At 47.3% G+C, this 17,838-nt stretch overlaps 1 long non-coding RNA gene across 3 annotated transcripts in view; it reads right to left on the reverse strand.

Moving 5' to 3' along the window:
- LOC132493395 (uncharacterized) overlaps positions 1 to 6,913 on the reverse strand; it is a 67,833-nt gene extending 60,920 nt beyond the window's left edge. For all 3 annotated transcript variants that reach the window (XR_009532979.1, XR_009532980.1, XR_009532978.1), the window contains exons 1-2: positions 6,744 to 6,913; positions 2,256 to 2,362 (exon numbers count right to left, since the gene is read on the reverse strand). This is a non-coding gene — a long non-coding RNA (uncharacterized LOC132493395). The remainder of the gene's footprint in view (positions 1 to 2,255; positions 2,363 to 6,743) is intronic.
- Between the last annotated feature and the right edge of the window lie 10,925 nt (positions 6,914 to 17,838).

Consider the following 17,838-nt stretch of genomic DNA (forward strand, 5'->3'; position numbering starts at 1 on the left):
CATGAAACATAATAGGGAACTAAGAAGTAGCCCCCATAGAAAGTATGGCCAGATTATTTCTGACAAACTTGCAAAAGCAATTCAATGGAGAAAGGATAGTCTTTTCAACAAATGGTTCTGGAACAACTAAATATCCACATGCAAGAAAAATGAACTTTGACCTAAATCTCACATCATAAATGACAGTGAACCCAAAATGGTTCATAGATTTAAAAATAAAACTATAAAACACTTAGAAGAAAACATAAGAGAAAATCCTCAGGGTCAGGGACCTTGTGGCATGTTCTTAGACATGACACTAAAAGCATGATCTATAAAAGAAAAACTAACTACCTGGACTTCATCAAGAGTTAAAGCTTTTGCTCTGTGAAATACTCTGCTAAGAGAATGAAAAGACAAGCTACGGATGGGAGAAAATATTTGCAAACCATCTATCTGACAAGGGACTCATATCTAAAATATATAAAGAATTCTCAAAACTCAATGGTAGGGCCTCCCTGGTGGCGCAAGTGGTTGAGAGTCCGCCTGCCAATGCAGGGGATACGGGTTCGTGCCCCGGTCTGGGAGGATCCCATATGCCGCGGAGCGGCTGGGCCCGTGAGCCATGGCCGCTGAGCCTGCGCGTCCGGAGCCTGCGCGTCCGGAGCCTGTGCTCCGCAACGGGGGAGGCCACAACAGTGAGAGGCCCGCATACCGCAAAAAAAAAAAAAAAACCTCAATGGTAAAAAACCAAACAATTCGATTAGAGACACTTAAAAGATATGAAGAGATATTTCACTGAAGAGGATATGCAGAAGGCAAACACGTACATGAAAAGACATTTACCATCACTATCGATTTGGAAAATGCAAGTTAAGACTATGATGAGATACCACTACACACTTACTAAAACAGCTAAAATGAAAAACCGTGTTTATGCTAATTGCTGGTGAGGATGTGTCTCATACATTGCTGGTGGAAATGAAAAATGGTACAGCAACGCTGGATAAGACTGGCAGTTTCTTTACAAACCGAATATATATTAACACATATGTTAATCCATGCATTCATACTTCTGAGCATTTATCACAGAGAAATAAAAACTTATGCTCATACAAAAACCTGTACACAAATGTTTATAGTACATTTATTTGTAATAGCCCCAAATGGAAACAAAATGTCCTTCAAAAAGTGAATGGTTAAACATAGGTGATACGTCCATACCGTGGACTATTACTCAGCAATAAAAGAACAAGCTAATAACCTAAATGGATGTCAAGGGCACTACACTGACTAAAAAAAAAAAAATCAATCACAAAGGTCATACATACATGATGAAAATTATAGAGACGGAGAACAGATTAGTGGTTTTCGGAGCGTGGGGACGATGGTGGGAGGAGGAATTGTGACTATAAAAGGAGCATCACAAGGGACATCTCTGATAATGGAATACTCCTATATCCTGAGGGCCACACCGAAATCCACACGTGGAAAAATGGCACAGGACTCCACACATGCTTCGTGCCATTCCCTCTACTATTTGTGCATCTATAATTATTTCAAAATAAAGTTTAAAAAAATCTGTTGAGTGAAGTCTGAGAGTGGTCTGCCTTTCACAGTCCTAAAGGGATTCCATTGCATTTCTCTTTCTGCTTCAATATTTTAATCCCTTTCAAAATGTTAAAAGGCTCAAAGCCACTGTTTTTATAATTCCTTACTTACAATTTCTTCCAACTTCCTTGGCTGTCAATGAGCTGGGACTGTGGACCAAGCCACAGCTAATTCAGAGAATGGAATGAAATGAAGTGAGAGAGCACTGAGGCCATGTCCAGGGCTTACCCTGATTTACTACTTGGAGGTACGGGGGCGGGGGAGGGCTCTGAGGGGCCCATAGTCTCCAGAAGCTCTGGAAAGGGCGAGAGGCCATTGCTCAAGCTGGGCACTTCAGGTGGCCGTGGCTGCCAGACGCGGAGCAGGTGAAGGTCAAGCATCAGCTCTAAGCCCACCTTCCAAACCGCGCCATCAGGGTGGGACACTGCACACACAGTCAGCAAAGGACACAGGGCCCATCGCACTTTGCACTGAGCTCATTCTTACCACATGTGCCAGGGAGACCCAGCACATGCTGGGATTGGTTATTGGTGGCACACCGAGGAAGGCTGGGACTGTTAGCCAGAGGCTGTGCTTTACAAGAGACTGGAGTCCACAGAACAGTAAGGACTTTTGGTGGTGTGAGGGGTAGGGAGTGTCGGGGACTGGCTAGGAAGAGGTCTTACCTCTAAAACAAGGTCTGAATTTTCATGCCTTCCAATCGTAGTGCTTTTATTCAGGACAAAATAGCCTTCTGCACTCTTTAGATAGGCTTTCATATTCTCTGCTTTCCCTATAAAAGGTTTTCAGAAAACAATTTTGTTAGAAAAATACAGTCCTCTAATTATTCAATGTCATATTTAGAAGGAATGGAATACACCATAATGTCCACAGGAGAAGTCAGCAGAGGTAGGAGTGGATAGCTGGATTTAACAATGATCACAATGATAATTCCGCACATTTTTAAGACTGTCCTTTTAACAGTGATAGCCGGCATAGATGAGCTTGCTTCTGATCACAAGAGGACATCCTTTATGTAACTCAGAGCACAAACAAGCAATAGCAAAAAAAAAAAAAAACCAAACAAATCTGAATTCCACTGATAACCGCTCTCCACCTCCCATTAAGCTTAGTTTGGGGTTAGTTATATGACAGAATCAAGTACTCAGTGTTACTAACCCACCACTTACTAGCTCTGTGACTCTGAGTGAGTTACTTATTCTCTCTCTATGCCTCTGTTTCCTCATCTGTAAAATGGGACTAATAATACTCTGTATCCCAAAGAGTTTTGTGAGGATTAAATGTGAAGCATCTAGAATGGTGATTGCTACACTAAACACCCATTTGTCCTACTGTGATTGTGACTGTTATTAATCTTGGGCTTCTGAACCTTGACTCAAGAAACCCCAACTTCGGGCTTCCCTGGTGGCGCAGTGGTTGGGAGTCCGCCTGCCGATGCAGGGGACACGGGTTCGTGCCCTGGTCCGGGAGGATCCCGCGTGCCGTGGAGCGGCTGGGCCCGTGAGCCATGGCCGCTGAGCCTGCGCGCGGAACCTGTGCTCTGCAACGGGAGAGGCCACAACAATGAGAGGCCCGCGTACCGCAAAAAAAAAAAAAAAAAAAAAAGAAACCCCAACTTCTACAGAGCTTCTTAAAGTGTGGAAGAGTCAGTCATCAAGCAAATGGGCATTAGAAGATACTTTCTTTTTAAGTCACCGCATTCCTTCATATATTTAGGTTGAAAAAAAAATGATTTCCAAAGACAAAATATCAAGATTATAGCTTGGCTGTACGGTCAAGACTCTGTACGTATCTTTTCCTGGCATTTTATTATGAAAATGTCAAACACACAGAGAAGTTGAAAGAAGTGGATGGTGAACTTCTATAGAACCACCACCCAGATTCTACAATCAACATTTTGCTCTATTTGCTTTATCACATATCTACCCATCTATACATTTTATATTTTAATGCATTTCAAAGTAAATCCTATACATGTTTTTAAAATTTATTTATTTATTTTTGGCTGTGTTGGGTCTTTGTTTCTGTGCGAGGGCTTTCTCTAGTTGTGGCAAACGGGGGCCACTCTTCATCGCGGTGCGCGGGCCTCTCACTATCGCAGCCTATCTTGTTGCGGAGCACAGGCTCCAGATGCGCAGGCTCAGTAGTTGTGGCTCGCAGGCCTAGTTGCTCCGCGGCATGTGGGATCTTCCCAGACAAGGGCTCGAACCCGTGTCCCCTGTATTAGCAGGCAGATTCTCAACCACTGCACCACCAGGGAAGCCCTATACATGTTTTTGAAAACATAAAAACGTCAGTGACTACTTCAGCTTCTTCCAAGATGTTGATGATAATTCACATGATATTTGAATTCTGATCCATCTCAGTGCCATGTCAAAGAAAGTCTCTGTGTTGGGTCTTCGTTGCTGCAGGTGGGCTTTCTCTAGTTGCGGCGAGCGGAGGCTACTCTTCCTCAGGATGCGCAGGCTTCTTATTGCGGTGGCTTCTCCTGTTGCGGAGCATGGGCTCTAGGTGTGCAGGCTTCAGTAGTTGGAGCACGTGGGCTCAGTAGTTGCGGCACACGGGCCCTAGTTGTGGCTCGCAGGCTCCAGAGTGCAGGCTCAGTAGTTGTGGTGCACTGGCTTAGTTGCTCCGAGGCATGTGGGATCTTCCTGGACCAGGGCTCGAACCCATGTCCCCTGCATTGGCAGGCGGATTCTTAACCGCTGAGCCACCAGGAAAGTCCCCAAAGTCTCTTTTCAACTGAAAGGTCACTGAAGTGTGAAGTTGTTAGACTGTGGATAAAAACAAAAATCATCTAGGTCTGACCGTAGAGGGTCTCCGGTCTGGCTCTGCTTTCCATCAACATCTGCATCATCATTCCATCACTGAATCCCTACTAAGTGCCAGGCACTGGGCTATCCTTTTACACACATGGCCTCTTTTCATCCTCAGAACCACCCTGCGAGGCAGGTGTCCGTATTGTCCCGCTTTACAAATGAGGAAACTGAGACTCAGAGAAGTTAAGGTCACACAATAGTAAGTGTGTGACAACTCTGAGCCTGTGCATGTAACCAGTGGACAAACCTCCATTGCTGCTGGTGGGGCAGAGTAGGGGTGGGGGAATTGCACTGTCTGCTGACACTTGGGACATGTAGTAAAAGAAAGTCCTTGAAACCAGCATTCTATCCTCTGAAAGGAAGACGAGACCCTACCTGGGGGTAAGAGAAATAAAAATAAGCAGGATAGATTATATTTGTAAACTTTGAGGCCTGTGGATGTCCCACAAATATTGATGCTTTCAGATAATGAGAAATAAGTTTTATTAAGTTCGCTGTCATGTGTACAGGGGAAAAGACATTTCCTCTTCCCAAAGAACCATGCTCTGCTGCCTTCAGTTATTAATCTTCAATTGCAGAGGACCATGTTAGCACGCAACACATTCAAGTCTAATTAAGCTAAAATGGAAACTTCCAAGAAATGTCTCTTCTGCAGGAAAACCACAGGAAACGCCACTAATCGAAAACTTAAACTTGGATCATGCGCATATTTCATTTTAGCTCTCACCCCAGACGTCCCCAAGGCTGGGGTCTTCTCTCTGCTCAGACGTCCCCCCTCGGGGCAACCACCTGACCACTCTGGCTAAAGGCACCCTCAGTCATGTTATTCCCCTGCTAGTTTTCCCCTGCTGTGTTTCCTTCCTTGTACTTATCATTCTCTGACATGTTCTTGTTCCTTTCTTTAGTTATGCTTGCTGTTGGTTTCTCTTTCACTAAGATATATGTTCCTGGAAAACCAGGACTGTGTTCATTTTGTTCAGAAGCGATTCTTCATGGGTATTTTGTGTTTGTACCCATCTTCAGAGCAAAGGCATTGAAAGATTTTGTCCTGCACTCACTTTCCGAGGATGCTTGTATGGCAAACAGCCTGGGAGGATAGAGGTAATGTTTCTAATAAAGATAACGGCTCCTTCTGGGGCAAAAGTTGGGCAAGTTTGCTTGCAGCCCCTTTCAAAGATTGCAGTTTCCTGAGTTTGGAGTTCCTTACCTGGGACACAGACCCACTGTGCGCACAGCATCCACACTGGCTGCTCTGCACCAGCCCGAGGGACTTTCAGGGCAACAGGAACCAATGTGCATATGCAGCTCTGGCTGCCTGTTATGTAGGCTGTGTTGTGAGTAATCAAGTTCTTTGTTTCTGGCCCAGGAGTCTCCTGTCTTCTGCCAGGAACTATAAACTGGGCAGGCTAACTTACTAACTTTCAAACAGGGTCAAATGTCAGACCCTTTGCAGTTCCTGCCAGTTCTGTGCATTACCCCTTCTCCAGGGTAGGGGGCGGCGGGGGGGGGGGAGAACCTGACACATAGTAGGTGCTTGGGAAACACTTGCTGAGTGAATGAAAATACAAAGGACACCTCAAAGCAAGTCAGTACAGCCAGCTGGCTAGGAAGCTTTGATAGTAACTACCTTTCATTTTTCCTGTCAGTATCTAGCTTAGATGACTCCTTGGAAAACCTAAATTCTATCTCTTTAGCTTTTGGATTGGACAATATTTCTCCACCTTCATTTTGCCCTGTGCATCACTTCCTTGCGTGAAAACACTGTCAAAGTAATTTGAATGTGTGGAGCTCTGTGAATTCGTTCTTACTCAGTGCCATGGAGCACCAGCCACAGGAAAGAGCAAAAGGGCTTCAGTCATCTGCGTTCCCCCGACCACTTTGGATGGCTCAGAATTGGGCTATAGGAGCAAACTTACTTTTGAGGTATACAGTGGCCTCAAAGTTCCTTAAAGAAGGGGAGTTCAGGTAAGCTGTGGGTGTGGGTGTGGGTGTGTCTCTGACCATTGGGTGGGTGTTGTCCATAAATCAGGGGAAACAGGGGTTCCTCTCTTAATCCCAGCTATACCCACAGGACATCCAAGAGCTGGTGCCCAGGAGAGGCTTAAAGCTCCCATGCCGCCTCCCTTGGGGGGCGAGGTAGGGGCTGCACTTAGGAAGGAATGGCTGGTGTTGGGGCACCTTTTCTGGGGTGCTCCTGGCGACCGGAGCCTGGATCAGAGAGTTCGGACTCGGCTGGCGCCGGGTCCCCTGCCTACCCCAACGCCCTTGACCTCGCAGGGCTGGCCTCCTCCGGCCCAGGTTTCCGCCCGCCGCCTCCTCGCGCGCCGCTCTCACCTGGCCTGAGGAAGAAGCCCACGCCTCGTCCTCCGCCTAGAGCCCTGACCTCCGCTCTGCCGCCCTCCCGCGGAGTCTCCAGGCGAAGGCCCGCAGCCCGCGCGCCCGCCTGGCCTTTTTACAAACGTCGCCACGGCAATGCCATTCTGATGGCCGAGCTGGGGAGGGGCATGGCGTGCGCGGCGCCCGAGGATGAGGGGGAGGTGCGCTGGGAGCACCCGGCCAATTACAGCCCGCTGCAGCGCTGCGAGCCCTCCCCGACCTGCCCACTAGAGGTCCCCAGCCCCGTTTCCAGGATGGGGAAACAGGCTCAGTGTTCACAGAAGTAGCTGCAAGTCTTACAGCGGGGAAGGAGCAGCCTCAAAAATCCTTCCTAGTTATCTTAGCTCCAGGCTCGGTGCGTTGAGGAGGGGGTGGTCAGGCGTGGGAGGGAAATGGAGCTGAACCACGAGAAGCTTGGAGATTAGTACCCCCCGTCTCACCGGAATCTCTAGTTCTCTCTGATGTGGAGGAGACAACAGAGTAAGCTGGGGGGACCATCACTTCTGGGGGTGGGGGTGGAGATGGGAGATGGGTGGGGTGGAAGGAACACTTCTGAAAGAATGAAAGATTCTCCCACGTGCTAGGGAAAGGGTATTTACAAGCCCTCAACCTTACTGTTCCTGTCCTTCCCTGTCAAAACTCGCGTTTATTCATTCATGTGTTCCTTACTTCTACAAACATCACCTGAGTCCCTACAAGGTCAGACGGTGGCCCCAGTGTTGACCTGGATCAGATCCTTAAGAAACCCCCCGCACTCCCCATGGGCACGGGGCTGGGGGGATGGAGCATGTGGAGAAGACATGCAAATGCCAACTATCTCCCCTCACCCCATGTCACCTTTTTCAGATCAGCCCCTTCTGTCTGGGAGCAGAACAGCCCCACTGACTACCTACAGAATGCCTCATTTCCCTGGCAGGAAATGACGGACAAGGTGCCCCAAGACAAACTCAAAATATTCATCTGAGAAAGATGAAAGATGGCAGACTCCACTCTAGTCAATTAGAAGAAGATATAAGAGAGAAAAATCATGGAAATAGATAGGGGATGGAATATATGGTAAAGATGCTCCCACATGCCTAGAGGCTCTTGGAAATGCACATTCCCTGGCACAGACCTCAGAGATTCTGATTAAGCAGCTCTGGAGCATGGTCCAGGAATGAATTTGTTGCATTCTTGCAAATTCCTTGTGCATTTGTTAAAAGCTTGGCAAAACCTCAGGACTTTTTCAACCCTGCAGTTGAATCGCAGAGCCCTCCCAGCACTTGTGCCTAGAAATCTCTTCCAGGCCCTCAGTCAGCCTGGAAGGTTCTGCCTGGGTTAGTTCCCTTCAACCAGAAAGACCTTAGGAATGTATGAGGAGTGACCACAGAGGCCGGGGCCCTGAGTGGTAACTTCAGAGGAACAGAGAGGGTCAGGCTCAACTCTCCAGGCACATTTCTGCCTCAGGGCCTTTGCAGTTACTGTTTCTTCTCCCTACCAGGCACTTCCCCCAGGGATCTCCTTCAGCTCCTTCAGATTTTTACTCAAATATCACCCTATTTAAAAGGGTCTTGGAATTCCCTGGTGGTCCAGTGTTTAGGACTCGGTGCTTTCACTGCCCGGTTCGATCCCTGGTCGATCCTGCAAGCCCCATGATGCCACCCAACAAAACAAAACAAAACAAAAAACACCCCCCCAAAAACATGAGTAACAAAACAAACACCTCACTCAATTGCTCTTCCCTTCATCTTACCACTCCTCTAACATGCTATTTATTTAGTTTCCTTCTCTTATTTGTTATCAGTCTCCCCACTCCCAACTCCCCCCTGCCCCCCAACTTAAGCTCCATGAGGGCAGGGTTTTTTTTTCTCTTTTGTTCACTGCTGTATCACCAGTACCTAGAACAGTGCCTGAATGAACGAATGAGTGAATGAACAGGGGCAGCCCTTGCCACCCGCCCACAGCCTTGCCTCCTACTCTTGAGCTGCTGAGCTGAACTGTCCTTACCCCAGGACCTAGGCTTCTGTAGCCTTGGCCCTCGCCAGCCCCACCCCCATCTCCATGCTTGTCTTCAATGTCATCAACATGAGCACAGAACGCAACCCTGCTCATTGCCAGCCAGACCCTACGGAGCCCATCCAGGCCAGCCTGGAGCCGGAGCCGCCCTTGGCCCCCTGATAGGCTTGGGAGAGCATATGTTGCCATTAGTCCATCTCTCGATGAGGAAATACTAAACGCAGAACAAAGCTGACATTCAGGCTCACTGGAGCAGAAATTGCCAAATCTTGATTGGATCCTGCCGCTCCCCACAGGATGCCACAGTCATGTCAAAGGGTGTGTGAAAGTCTTAAAACCCAGTTCCATGTCATCCACTTAAATTTCAAAAACAGAAACTAAAATACCCCAATAACTCATGGCTTTATCATAGCATGTCCTGGACTGAGTGAGAGTTGTACTTTGCGATGATGGGGTGTTCAAAATACTGCACCTGAGGAATTCCCTGGCGGTCCACTGGTTAGGACTTGGTGCTTTCACTGCCATGGCCCGGGTTCAATCCCTGGTGGGGAAATTAAGATCCCGCAAGCCACACGGCATGGACAAAAAAAAAAAGAGGTTTCTAGTTTATATGGGCTCCTTGGTGATGCCTGTAATCAATCAATCTTATTGAGCTCTGGGTGGCTACCAAGGCTGTACTGTATCTCCATCAACATCAGGATGCTGGTGTCTGAAAGGCCTGGGTCCAGGTCCCAGCTTTGTCATTCCCAGCTGTCCTCATAATACTGGAGCGAGTGATGTTAACTCCGGGCTTTCCACCCACAGGGCTCTGTCACAGTCCTTCCTGTGGATCATCTCATTTAATCCTCACCATAACCTGGGGCAGTAGGTGTGTGTGAAACACCTGGAACTCTGCAGAGAAACGCTCAAAAATGTCGTGATGGGTATTATTTCTATCACATCACTCCCACTTGAACAGGAAAATAGGGCTCAAGAGACATGGAGGTATGTGACCAGGGTGACACAGCCAGAAAAGGATTTGAATCCAGATGACGGTGACGGGACGGTATTTTCCCCGGGGACCACAGGTGACAGGTGTCACAGCCACGAGACACCCATGCTCACCACCTGCTTTCCCTCAGCCCTGAACAATCTGGGCTTCTGGCTGTCCTGAAGTTTGGGCAGTGCCTGCAGCAAGAGGGGGAGGGAGCTGAGGCCAGGAGGGGGTAGCTGGGGCTTGCCAGGGACCTCTCCTGCCACCCACTGGGCTTCTTTCCTGCAGGACCTCTGCCCCATAAAATCTCATTGGGCCACATTTACCTTCCCTGGGCTGTCCTTGACTGGGAGAGCCCATCCACTGTGCCTCCTCCCCAGATCTGCTTGTTGTCCCCTGCATTCCAACAAGAAATGAATGCTGGCCTCCTGCCTGGAAGAGGTAGGGAGATTGCCCAGCCTTTAAGGGGTAAGAGAGAGCCAGGGAAAGAGCTGGAAAAGGAGAAAGGGAGAGTAAAAGAGAGAGAGAGCGCTCGAAGATCAGGAAGTAGCTAAGCTGTTGAGTAGGTGACAGATGGGAGAGCAAAGGGCCACTGGAGGCTCCACAGTCCATTACTAACCTGGTGCGATGGGCTAAGGAAATGCAGGTTTTTATACACACACACACACACACACACACTCAGGTTCACAAAAATAAATTCAAACCACAAAATCACAGCTGGTCACTGAGGCCTTCTGCGGCCGTGCTCACCCCCTTCCCCTGTCAGAAAATGAGAAATCACCCAGGTGTTTTCTCAGATAGAGACAAGGCTGGTTGGGATGTTCATCTCTTGCAAATCAGAGCTCTGCCAGGGGGCTTCCCTGGTGGCGCAGTGGTTGGGAGTCTGCGTGCCAATGCAGGGGACGTGGGTTCGAGCCCTTGTCCGGGAGGATCCCACATGCCGCAGAGCAACTAGGCCCGTGAGCCACAACTACTGAGCCTGCGCGTCTGGAGTTTGTGCTCTGCAACAAGAGAGGCCGCGATAGTGAGAGGCCTGTGCACCGCGATGAAGAGTGACCCCCGCTTGCCACAACTGGAGAAAGCCCTCGCACAGAAACGAAGACACAACACAGGCAAAAATAAATAAATTAATTAATTAAAACAAATTAAAACAAAAACAGAAAACATTGTCTCTAAAAAAAAAAAAAACAGAAAAAAAGCTTTGCCAGGGAGGTCAGTCTGTATGTTGTTTGAAAACTGCAGATGAAGGGTGCTGATCCCACCTCTGATCGGCCTGGTTTCGTTTGTTTGTTTGTTTTATTCTGTCTGTACCTCACTTCTCTGACCTGTAAAATGGAGGTAATAACAGCATTGACTGTAAAGACCAAATGGGTTAATATGTGTGAAGTAGTAAACTGTGCCCGATACCACAGACTCCTTCTGTGAATGTCCGCGTTGCTGTCTGTCTGTTTGCTTGTTTTTGTTGCTTTCTTGATGATGTGGGAGGACAGCACCATCTCAACCCGATCACGGCCATCCTGGGGAGAACTTTGATTTGCATCGTCTCAGTCCCAACCCAGAGCAAACTTGACCTCTGAACACTCGCATATCATCTTGCTTGTTGCCCAGGGACCTTTCTGGGTGTGGGTGTCAGAGGCAGGCTGAGCTCCCCTTATCACTGCTAGAGGGATTCTGAGAATCCAGCTGGTCTCTGTGGGGTGGCACCTGCAGGACAACTCCATAAATTCGACTTGCAGGCATCCAGGCACATCAACCTCCACTACTTCTTTTTTTTTGAGATTAACAATGAACCATTATGAATGAGGTGAACCAAACTAGCTAATATTTATTGAGGCTTGTTAGGTACCAGCTGCTATGCCATGCACTGTTTTATTTAATTCTTAGCCCAACCCATTTTACAGAAGCGGGCTCAGAAAAGTCAAGTAACTTGCGCAGTTACAAATCTTGTAAGTGATAGGTCCAAGATTCGAACCCTGGCTGTTTGACTCCAGCATATTGTCATTTTTGTAAACTTTTGTTTTCAAAACATAATCTACATCTCGAAAAGAACACAACTGATAAGTGTACGCTTGAAGAATTTTCACAAAGTGTATGCACCCACCCTAACCAGAACCCAGAACAAGAAGCAGAACATCACCACCCGCCCCCGCCCCTCCGAGAAGACTCCCTGTGCTCACTTCTGGTGAGCCCCTCCCGCTTGTCTGACTTCCAATCATAGATTAATTCTGCTTGGTTTTGAACTTCATGGAAATGGAATCTTACAGATTCCATTTGCTGCCTGGTTTCTTTCACTCAACTATGTGAGGTTCGACCACGTTGTCTGATGTAGCTGTGGTTCATTCATTCTCACTGCTGCATTGCTTTACACTCCGTTATCTATTCCTGCAGAACAAATTATGGCAAACTTAACGGATCCAAAAAACACACACTTATGTCACAGTTTCTGTGGGTCAGGAATCCGGGCACTGCTGAGCTGGGTTCTCTGCTCAGGGTCTCTCCCAGGCTGCAATGAGGGAGGTGGCCAGGGCTGGGGTCTCATCTGAGGCTCAGCTGGGGAAGGATCCTCTTTCCAGTTCATGTGGTGGTTGGCAAGATACAGTTTCCTGAGCGTTGTTAGTTAGTCTGAGGGCCTCACCTCCTTGCTGGCTGTTAGCCAGAGATCCTGCACTGTTTCTTGCCATGTGGGCCTCTCCATAAGGTGGCTTGCTTCATCAAAGCCAGTGAGAGTCCATAGAGAGAGTCTCCAGGCAAGATGGAAGTTACAGTCTTCTGTAACATAATCACAGAAATGACATGCCCATCACCTTTGCAGCATCTACTGATTAGAAATAAGGTACAGTCCGGCCTACTTGCAAGGGGAAGGGACACAGAGGTGTGAACACCAGGGATAATTGGGGGCCGTTGTGTATGCCTTTTGGTATGCACATGTGCACATATCTCTTCGGTATATATCTAGGAGTAGAATTTCTGGGTCACACATACGTCCCGCTTTACGAGATTCTGCCAAACATTTTTCCAAAGTGCAGGTACCCTCTACACTCCCTCAGCAGGCTATGAGTTTCCCAGTTAGAGCACATGCTTTCAATACACTCCTCCCCTCTCTCCTTACAGAAGGGGTGTTTGAGCTGGGGCTATTTGGGAAGACAGGTCCTAATTCTGGCCCCATGTCAGAATCATTGAATTCCCGGGCCGCTTCACCAGACATTCTGATCATTTGAGGGCTCAGATACAAACTGGAAGGTGCACTCCATGAGGCGAGGATCCCTGTATCCTTGGTGTCCGGAGCCGTACCCGGCAGCAGTGCCTGGCAGGTACCAGGGAGCTGGCACTCAATAAATGTTGTTTTGATTAAGTGAATGAGTTCAGGAAATATTGTTCAAGAGATGGGCCCCAGGGCGGGTATAAGCTGCTTAAACGGGAAGGAAACTTTGTTGTGTCTGAGGCTGTGTTCATTTTTCTGGGAAGAGGGCTCAGAGCCTCAACCAGGTATGTCCCCAACAAAGGTTAAGGGCCGCTGTGATTGGATACTGTCCGGCTTAGGTATTTTATCACATGAAGAAAGAATTGTTCCCGGGGCAGGTGGCATGGGAACTGTGGACAAGGTCCCATGGTCCTTAGAAGTAAAAAGCGAGACAGTGTTTGCCTGGGGTGGCTCATAAACTGAGACCTTGCTTGTTTTGTCCTTTGACCCATGGTAGTTCTTTTGGTACATCTAGCCACTGCCTGGCCTCCTGGGACCCTCCCTGTGTCTGTCTGTTGAACAGAAAATTCCAGAAGGCCTCGGTGCCCTGAGTTTCCATCAGGGGCAAGCCAACATGAGCCCTAGCTTTTGAAAAACCCCTTTCAATCCATAGAAAGCCTCCCAGTTTATCTGGTTTGAGATGACCTCATCCTTTGTCACCTTCTCTCTTGTTTTCTGGAGGTTGCTCAGCGTCTTGCTGCTGTCTGCATTCTTTTCTCACGTGAACAGTGCACCTATTTTGGGCATTTTGTCGTTGTTGTTTTGGGTCATTCCCGTCACACCTTTTTTGTATTCCTTTCCAGTCAGATCAACCTTATGCCTCTCTAGACATTTCTTCTCAGGTTTCCTCTGAATCATTTCGTTTGGTCTAAATATGTCCAGTGTTTCCTCCTTCCTCACTGCACTCCACATAGACCCTCTCTTTTCCGCGGAACAACTGTTCTTTTCTTTCGAATCCCTGACCCAAATCCTCATCTTTCACCATGTTTTCTGACTTCTCTTAAGAACTGATTGTTTTTTGAAACTTAAGCCTCAAATATCATCCCTTCTAATCTGCGTCTGAATTTGGATCACGATCAAGAAGCAGGCGAGACAGGAATGTGGCTGGGTAATTAGGATCCTCAGCAGAAGGGCTGAGTGTTCATCACGGCTGTCAGAGGGGCCTGGGGATGGAGGGAGAGGTATCTTCTTCTGCCTCGGGTAGGGCTTAGGGTGGGGTTGTCAGGAAAGCGCTAAGAAAAAAGGACCCATTTGACTTGAGTTCTGAAGGACGAGTAGGATTTCCGGAGGTAGAGCAGGGAGAGCAGAGGATGGTCCAGGGAAGGAGCAGTGGGAATGGAGGCTAGAAGACGAGTCATCAGAGAAGCTAGGGACAGGAGTACAGAAGGAGAGGGGTGGCCAGGTGCTGAGACCACACACTGAAGGTCCATGGTCAGTCCTCAGATATGTTTGTCTGGCTTTCCCAACGTGTTAAAAGACTTTTAATTAGTTGCTGAAGGAATAGGCCGCTTTCTGTGGAGTGACAGAGAAACCTATTCAAATTGTCTTTAGCATGAATGCAAATTCACTGGTTACCAAAAATGAAAAGTCTAGAGGGAACCTCTGGGTTCAGGCTCAGATGATTTCATGAGGCCTTGGCCTCTCTCCAGCTCTCAGGGATTCTTTGTACCATGTGGATCCAACCTTAGACAGAATCTCTGTATAATGGTCACAAAAAGGCGGCCGAAGCTCCAGCACTTACATCTTCTCAGCTTTGAATTCCATAGGGAAGGATAGGAGTCTTTTTCCTAAGCTTCCCCCAATGGCTTCACTGCTTCTCATTTTCTCTGGGTGGGTCACAAGCCCATTGCTGAGCCAATTATTGTGGCCCAGGAGACTGCTCTGATTGGCTGAGCTTGAGCCAACATGCCCATCCCTGCAGCCAGAGGTGGAATCAACAGTGTCTCTGAGAAACTGGACTGAGACTAGGAGAAAGGTGTTATCCCCAAAGGGGGATCATAACGCCATAATATTTTAGAAGAGAGGTGAATTGTTATTAGGTGAAGAAAACCAGATGTCTACCACAGTAGCCAACATGTACAGATCATTAACATCTGGATTTATGCCTTTTTTTGGGAAAATGGGAATATCTGGCAATACCTGGACTCTCTTCTTGTATATAGATCAACAATCTGCTGGGGCTGCGAAGAGGCTCCCTCTTTAGATACAGCCTATGTTCTGCCTGCCCAATGCACTGCTCATATTTCCTCTCTGGCTCCTGGAAGCACTTGAATTTTTATTGCCAGCATAATTTGATTCTGTAAAGAAATCTGTTCTTCCCACCAGAATGGAAGAGCCAAATGTACAGGGGTCAAATAGCTCTCCTGTGCTCCCACAAACTCCTGAGGACAAATGCCTGGCCATTTTTAATAGTCTCGTTCCTTGCTCATTTTAAAAGCCTTCTTTAAAAAAAATATTGAATACATAGTGATTTTAGAATCTGTTATCTGATAATTCCAACATCTGAAGTCTTTGGGTGGGAGTGGCAGAGGGGTGGTGTCTCAATATCTTGTTTGTTGTGTCTGCTTACTCTGGCTCATACTGACTTATTGCTTGGATGTTTAGTAATTTGACTGTGATCTCATTCTTGATTGAACTTAATCTGTGGGAATCCTGAGGGGTCTGATTGCTGGCTGCTTTGCTCTCGGAAGTCTTTTTTGTTTGTTTCAGCTGGATGCCGGGGATGCTAATAACCTCTGAACACTGACATTTATTTCCTCAACTTGGAGTTTTCCCACTGAATACATGGAGTATAAACTTGAGCCCCAGACCCACGTGGTTACAAACCTTCAGGGTGATCATCATCATCATCAGTATTGTGGCCATTATTAGTTTTCCCCTCCAGAGCCACATTGAAAACTACAGGTTTTCATAGGCTCCCCTTTCTGAAAGTCCAGAAGAAAAATTTTTTTAAGCCCTCCTCTTGCCAGGGTGTGGAGCATCTTTGAGGGTGCTAGCTTAATACAGGCATCTTAGACTTGGTTAGCTCATTTTTCAAGGCCCAAGTCTTAATCTCCTGTTTCCTGCACTTACTAAAGGCAAATGGCTTCCTCATTTGCTTATGCTTTGGTTGTAGCTCACTCTGTTTGTGTGTGTGTCTGTATGTTCCTTTGAGATTGCCTACATAAAAATTGTTTTTTATTATGGGATTTTGGAAACACACACAAAACTAGAGAAGCCTGCGATTAACTCCATGTATTCATCATCCAGCTTCAACATTTTCCCAGTGTTCTCTCATTCTTTTTTCTTCCTTTTTGAGTTTTTTTCTAGGTTAATTTAAAGCAAGTTGTGTCATTTCACCCATAAAGACATCCTAACTGAAAGGACTTTTTTTCCCTTTACATTATCCCCGCCTTGACATGATCACAGCTAAAAATACTTATAATCATTCCTGAATAACATCTAATATTCAGTCCATGCTCACATTTCCTTGATTCTCTCAGAGATATCTTTTTTACTTTTATCTTTGTTAGAATCAGGATCCAGACAAGGTCCACACATTACACTTGGTTGTTACGTCTCTGAAATGTCTTTAATTCTGTAACAGCAACACCCCACCCCTGACCTTTTTTATCCCCCAGCCAATGATTTGTTGGAGAAACTGGGTCTTTTGTCCTGGAGAACATTCACATCCTGGATTTAGCTGATCACTTCTTCTTGGTTTCAGTTAACTTGTTCCTCTTTTCCCCATGTTTCCTGTAAACAAATAGTTAGATCTAGAGGACTGAGGAGATCAAAGTCTTTTTGTTGTCCAGACGCCTTCATAGGCGGTACTGTGTGATCCATCCTGCATAACACAGTGAGCACGTAATGTCTGGTCATCCTGTTTTTAATGATATTGAGACTGAATGGTAGGCCCAGTGCTAACAGACTGAGCCATCCATTACAAGGTCCCCAACAGCTTCTTTTCCCCCAATAATTAACATTTTTAATTTTTAATTATGGTAAAATATACATAACGTAACATTTACCATCTTAACCATTTAAAAATATACAGTTCGGGCTTCCCTGGTGGCGCAGTGGTTGAGAGTCCGCCTGCCGATGCAGGGGACGCGGGTTCGTGCCCTGGTCCGGGAAGATGCCACATGCCGCGGAGCTGCTGGGCTCATGAGCCATGGCCGCTGAGCATGCGCGTCCGGAGCCTGTGCTCCGCAACGGGAGAGGCCACAACAGTGAGAGGCCTGCGTACCGCAAAAAACAAACAAACAAACAAACAAACAAAACACACAAGTGGCACGGAGGAAGCCAGAATCTTGAGAATACCTGGGCCCAAGGAAATCTTGGAAGATAGTGAGTTAAAAAGAATAGTGAGGATAATGACGATGGTAGGAGAGCATGTATGCTTTTTGGTCCTGTGTACTAAGGGTTTTGTATACAAGCTCCCATTGGGAAGGCTACGAGCTAGGTGCCATTTTTATTCTCATCTTAAAGAAGAGGGATCTGAGCTAATTAAGCAGAGGGAAGGTTAGGGGCTTCTCCTGGCTGAGACCACAAGACAAAGCGGTGGTCACGCCCCCTAGCCAGGACTTGATTGGCTGGAGATTTGATTGGCAGGAGAGCTGAGCGGCTTCTCCTGCCAGAAGCAGCCGGTGCCCTTCAGCCTTTCTTCCACTTCAAGCCCTAAGAAAGGGCTTGCGTGCTTCCCAAGTGGCAACTTCTGTGCGTTTAAAATTTTCCTCTTGAAAATCCCAGCCTTAACCCATTCACAAAAGGTATCTGGGTCCTTTCTTGGCCGTGGCCGAGTCATATTCACCAAAGAGAAGAGCGCATCCCATAAGAGCTGGCGGCTTTGGGAGGACCGGGGA

This window comes from Mesoplodon densirostris, chromosome 7 (genome assembly GCF_025265405.1).
Source record: "Mesoplodon densirostris isolate mMesDen1 chromosome 7, mMesDen1 primary haplotype, whole genome shotgun sequence".
Lineage (NCBI taxonomy): Eukaryota > Metazoa > Chordata > Mammalia > Artiodactyla > Ziphiidae > Mesoplodon > Mesoplodon densirostris.